Raw genomic sequence first — 5,224 nt, 5'->3', positions numbered from 1 at the left:
TTTTTGATCATTCTCAGCGTAGACTCCATTTCACAAACACGTATTAATGCGTATACTTTATCCTGAAAAAGGATTTTCCAATCCGTGAAAGAGAAAAAGAAAATTACAAATTAATATAAAAACTAATAAGTTTTTACAAACTCCTTTAAAATAATTAATAAAGCCATAAAATATGTATTACAGGCAATAGAAGTCGACGCTGGTTATCAGTTAGCGCAATTTTTCTTGATACTAAATATATAAACCTTAACTTTGAACGTTTCCACTCATGGTTTGAGTCTTCATCAGCAATCTTTCACCTTAGCGTAACGATTGGAGTATTGCATGACAAAATGATATCTCCAACGTTTTTCCTCTCAAATATTGAACCGTTTACTGTTGTAAGGTAAGTCACATACTCACAAAGTTAGAAAGCTGAGTGGCAATGAGAACTCAAGCTCACACAGTCGACGCTTCTACACTGAACAATGAATCTCTCTTATTTAACATTTTGTAACTCGTTGATATGTTATAAATTATCGTCAAATTTTAAAAAATAATAACTGCGAGAACGATATGTGTCTTGTCATTTCGACAGTCGGTTAAATAATTATTTGCCGTGTAATATATTGCAACAATATATTGCAATATTTTCTACAAAATATTAAAATTACAATATTTTGCAATATTGTTACAATATTTCCAATAAAATATTATAATTTTAATATTGTAGCGACATTGCTGCAATTTTTGTAATATTGCACATTATTGAAATATTGCTACGATATTTCGTGCTGTAGAGGTTTTTTTAGTTATAAATGTGTTTAGCTGGAAAATATATACATGTAATTTTATATTGTCTAATTACAAGACCTAATTTGCTAAATCTTGAACAATAAATTATTATATTTTGTAATTTAAAAATCCACAGTAAAACTTTAAAATTTTTTTATTATATAATAATCCCTTTTTAATTCTTCGTTTCCTTCCTTTCCATGAAAAAAAGAACTCTAATTGGTTGAATTTCTTATGCCTTATGTGTTATGCGTTATGCAAGAGAGTCTGTGCTCCCCACTTAAAATTAAATTAACTTAAATAAGCCTTAGGCCGAAATCAGGCTATGCATTGAAGATTGAGATTAAAGATTAAAGATTGAAATTTCACCAATGAAAACAAAGAAATTTTAGTTCCTTTTGTTCTGATTGGTCAAACTTCAATCTTTCAATCTTCAATCTCATTCTTCAATGCGTAATCTGATTCCGGCCTTAGACCAGTATCAAATTGAATATTGAGATTGAAGATTGAAAGATTGAAATTTGACCAATCGAAACTAAAGGAGCTAAAATTTCTTTGTTCTTATTGGTCAAATTTCAATCTTTAATCTTCAATGCGTAGTCTGATTCCGGCCTTAACCCAAACAGCACAGAATATTTAATACATATTTTATATAAAGCTTTATTCGAAATATTAAAATATAGACTAAACATTTTATGTAACATTTATGATGAATATAAATAAATATTTCTAATAAGTATTTTTTACTTGGATTATAATGTCTCATTAAATATTTTCATAGCATTTATTACAATATTTACAATAAATATTTCATAATATTTATGATAAATGTTTATAATCTGTGCAATCTAAGACCACAAAAATATTTAAAAAATATTAAACATAAATTTTATAAATATTTATAAATATTTATAAATATTTTGTAAATATTTTATAAATATTGTGTGCTGTTTAGGGGATATATCCACAAACTTGCATAATCGTATAGAGAAAATTATCCAATCACATTTCTGTTATTACCTATAAGGTTACGGTCCACTTGATGCTATGAATACTTGGAAGCATTTTTGGATTGGTCAGTTAGTAAAATTCTTTCTTCCGATTGATCAATCAAAAGTTTCGAAGCATTTGTATAGCGTCAAGTGGACCGCACCCAAAATCGCACGTAAAGTGTGATTGAATAATTTTTTAAATGTATATTAACGTTTATGCGGCTAGTCTGTAAGTTTGTGTGGGTATACCCTTAGGCGAAGAGGAGAATGAGAATCCCTGGGGACAGGAACTTTTGGTTGAAATACCGACGACAGTTGGCAGTCCTGTCGCCTCGCGGGGCAAGGCTCGACGGGCGACGGCTGCTCAGTCAGGGATCTCGATTGCATCGTGTCGGTTCATAAGACCTGCGCGCGATCGCATCGCAAACGTACGAGGGAGAGCTAAAGCGCACTCTCACCCGCTGCTGTCCCTCCTTCCCTCTATCTCTGTCTAATCTGCCTCTATTTCTTTCTCCCTGCGCCGCCCATCGGCTGAATTGGTTTTAAGCTTGGCCATCGCGCTGTGCCGAGGAGAGACTTGAAGTTTTCGGCGGGCGTGGACGACTGGACGTTACAAGGGTCCTCGTCGACGTGGTTAGTGCGCGAAGGGACACCAGGAGGCGAAAGAAGGAAACGGACGGACGGAAGTAGGAAACCCGTCGTAAAGCGGACGTGCACTTTTATTCCTCTCTCCTACCATCGTGCTCTCCCTGTCTCTTCCCCGTCGTGTTCACTCGTTCTCTCTCCCTTCCTCTCTCCCTCCCTCCCTCCTTCCCCCCTCTATCTCTCTCCCTCTCCCCCCCCCTCTCTCTCTTTCTCTCTCTGTCTCCCTTGCGCGTTCTCTCTTCTGTCCCGCGTCGGTTCTCTCATCGACGGCCGTCGGATCGCGCCGCACCGCGTCGTGTCGTGTTTCGTATCCGAGATCCGAGCCAGAAGTCAGAACTCGTCGCCCGCCAGAGCCGCGCCTCCTGGAGCCTCGCGGCCGCGAAAAACGGCCACCGCCGGTGACAGTGACATGTGCGTTGCTCCAGTGCTGTGCCCCGCTGTCGTCACCGTGGCTATACACCGGAGCAGCCTGCTGCTGTGCGCCCGCTGTGCTCCCTGTACTCGCTCAGCTCGCTGCGATCGTCACTGCTGCCGTGCTACCGCCGTCGCCGCCGCCGCCGTCGTCGTTACTCGCTGGAGTCGCCGTTACGATGCGCCTCGTCTACGATGCCACCGCCCGCAAGATGCTGTGAGTATTTACACATCGCGAGAATCCAATATGAATCTGAAGAGCCCGGTGAACCCACTGAGTTCTCCTCTCCTCGCCTCGCCTCGCCTCGCCTTGCCTCGCCTCGCCTCACCGCGATTTGAAGCCGACGGCGCCGAACGCAGCTCCGTTTTCGGCTTCGCGATCGTCACCATCGCGCCTCCGAAATTCTCAGAGGTTATAACGGGGATCTCCCGAGCCCTTGTAGAAATTTAATACTAGTACTGCTCGATTAATCACTTATTTTCAATATTCAAAGTACCGTTAACAATACTTTTAATACTCAATAAGTGATTAATGATTAGTATTAAAATTTGAAAGTACTATTAACAATACTTTTGTTAATAGTAATACTTAATAACTGATTAATGACTAGTATTAAACTTTTGAGGTACTGTTAACATACTCTTAATACTCAAAATAAGTGATTAATTAATACTACTAGTATCAAAGTTTTATAAGGTTCCTCTTTCCTTTTTTTTCTTGCTTGCTCCAAATTATTTATGATCGAGATCCATCTGCTTTACTCGCTCCTCTTCTTTCCCTTCATAAAATACGCTTGCAGTGGAATAAGGTTTGTTCGCGTTGCTTGAAAAATTTTCGCACTCAAAACGGAGTAAATATATATATTCTGGCGTTGAAAAGACAGAAAGCAAAGATTCTCAATACAAAAAGTGTAAGCAACGCGAATAGACTTGTAATTTCTCCACTGTATTTCTCTCTCTCTCTCTCTCTCTCTGATTGCGAACGGGTATCGGTCGGCTTCCTCGCGCGTGCATTTTAACAGCCGGAGCAGCAGGCCGTCCGTGTCGCCATGGCTCGCTCGCGGTTCGCGGCTCGCCGCGGACGGCGGATTGCGGAACGCAAACGCGGACAAACAAACGCAGGGTGATTTCCGCCCGGCGTCGTTTGTTCGGCAATCCGAGTCTACATCCGGAGAAATCGTGCGCCGCTCTTTATCTATCGATTCCTTCGGGCGTACGTGACCACCGAGTCACCGACGACGGTTGTAGTCCTTCCCGCCGCCCGACGGGACGCGAGCGAGCGAATGCTCGGAGGAAAACGCGAGCGCGACGACCGCCTTTGTAAAAGTCCCGTTTGCAGAGGCTTCCGAGCGGGGAAATGAATCTCCACCGGTTATAGTTGCACGCGGCGAGGCATTTCAGGCGCGAGGAACCGATATCCGCGCGGAGATATCGATTTTGGAAAAGCCCCATCTCGTTCCCGTTTGTTCTCGTCAAGAGGAACCTCTCGTATGCGGGGGCCGCACGATCGCTTCTCTCTCTCTCTCTCTCTCTCTGATTTTACTTTATTATTTGTTATATCTTATTTTTTCTATCTTTATTTTTGTTTTTTTTTTGCATCTTATGTTAATAAGGTCTGTATTTTCTTGCATTGTATTAGAACTTTTTTCTTGCCTTCATCAAATATCAAATATATACTTATTTCACTTTTAAGTTGCAAAAGTGTTTGCTACTCCTTTATTTTTAATAATAGCTGTGTTCTTTTTAGATGAACTTGTACGGTTTATGTTTCCAATACGGAGAGAAAAATAAGAAAGATGAACAGTGGAACAAGTTCAGCTGGAAAGAACATACCCAGGGAATGTAGTGCCAATATATGATTCTGATTCTGTTTCTCGTTTTCTTTAAAAAAATTTACTTTATAATAATTTTCTTTTGTTTATAATTCTTTCATTATCTTTGTTTAAATTTTATTTTTTATATTTTTATCTTTGTATTCTTTAGTTTTATTTTGCAAATATTATTTTGTATTACTATTCTTTCCTTTTATTTTCTTTTTACTTACGTTTTTATATTTTTTGTCGTAGAATGTTAATAAACGCCTTTATCTATCTATCTATATATTTCTCTCTTATTATTTTTTGCGTTTTTACTCCCAAATGTCTCGTTTACTTATCTCTATGTTCTTAAGCCTGTGTCATACTACGCATATTGGAGATTGAGGATTATGAATTAAAGAATAGAATTCAGTAATTCAATCAGAACGAAATGAGTGACGGATTGAAATTAAAACTATCTGTTTGATCGAATTCTAATCTATAATTCACAATGCTCAGCTCCAACGTATAGTGTGAGACAGGCTTTAGAGGGCTCGCCCTAGAACAGTAATGAATGCTTTCTCTCTCTCTCTCTCTCTCTCTCTC

General features: G+C 39.3%; 1 protein-coding gene across 1 annotated transcript in view; it reads left to right on the top strand.

Moving 5' to 3' along the window:
- The first annotated feature begins 2,667 nt into the window (after positions 1-2,667).
- Positions 2,668-5,224, top strand: part of LOC108766438 (uncharacterized) — a 53,122-nt gene continuing 50,565 nt past the window's right edge. The window contains 1 exon segment of the mRNA XM_018515736.1: positions 2,668-3,039. The gene's annotated coding sequence lies outside the window, so the exon portion shown is untranslated.

The sequence above is a fragment of the Trachymyrmex cornetzi genome, unplaced genomic scaffold (genome assembly GCF_001594075.2).
Source record: "Trachymyrmex cornetzi isolate Tcor2-1 unplaced genomic scaffold, Tcor1.1 scaffold1187, whole genome shotgun sequence".
Taxonomy (NCBI): Eukaryota; Metazoa; Arthropoda; class Insecta; order Hymenoptera; family Formicidae; genus Trachymyrmex; species Trachymyrmex cornetzi.
Note: the sequence above shows the minus strand (reverse complement) of the source record. Positions and strands in the feature narration are given on the sequence as shown.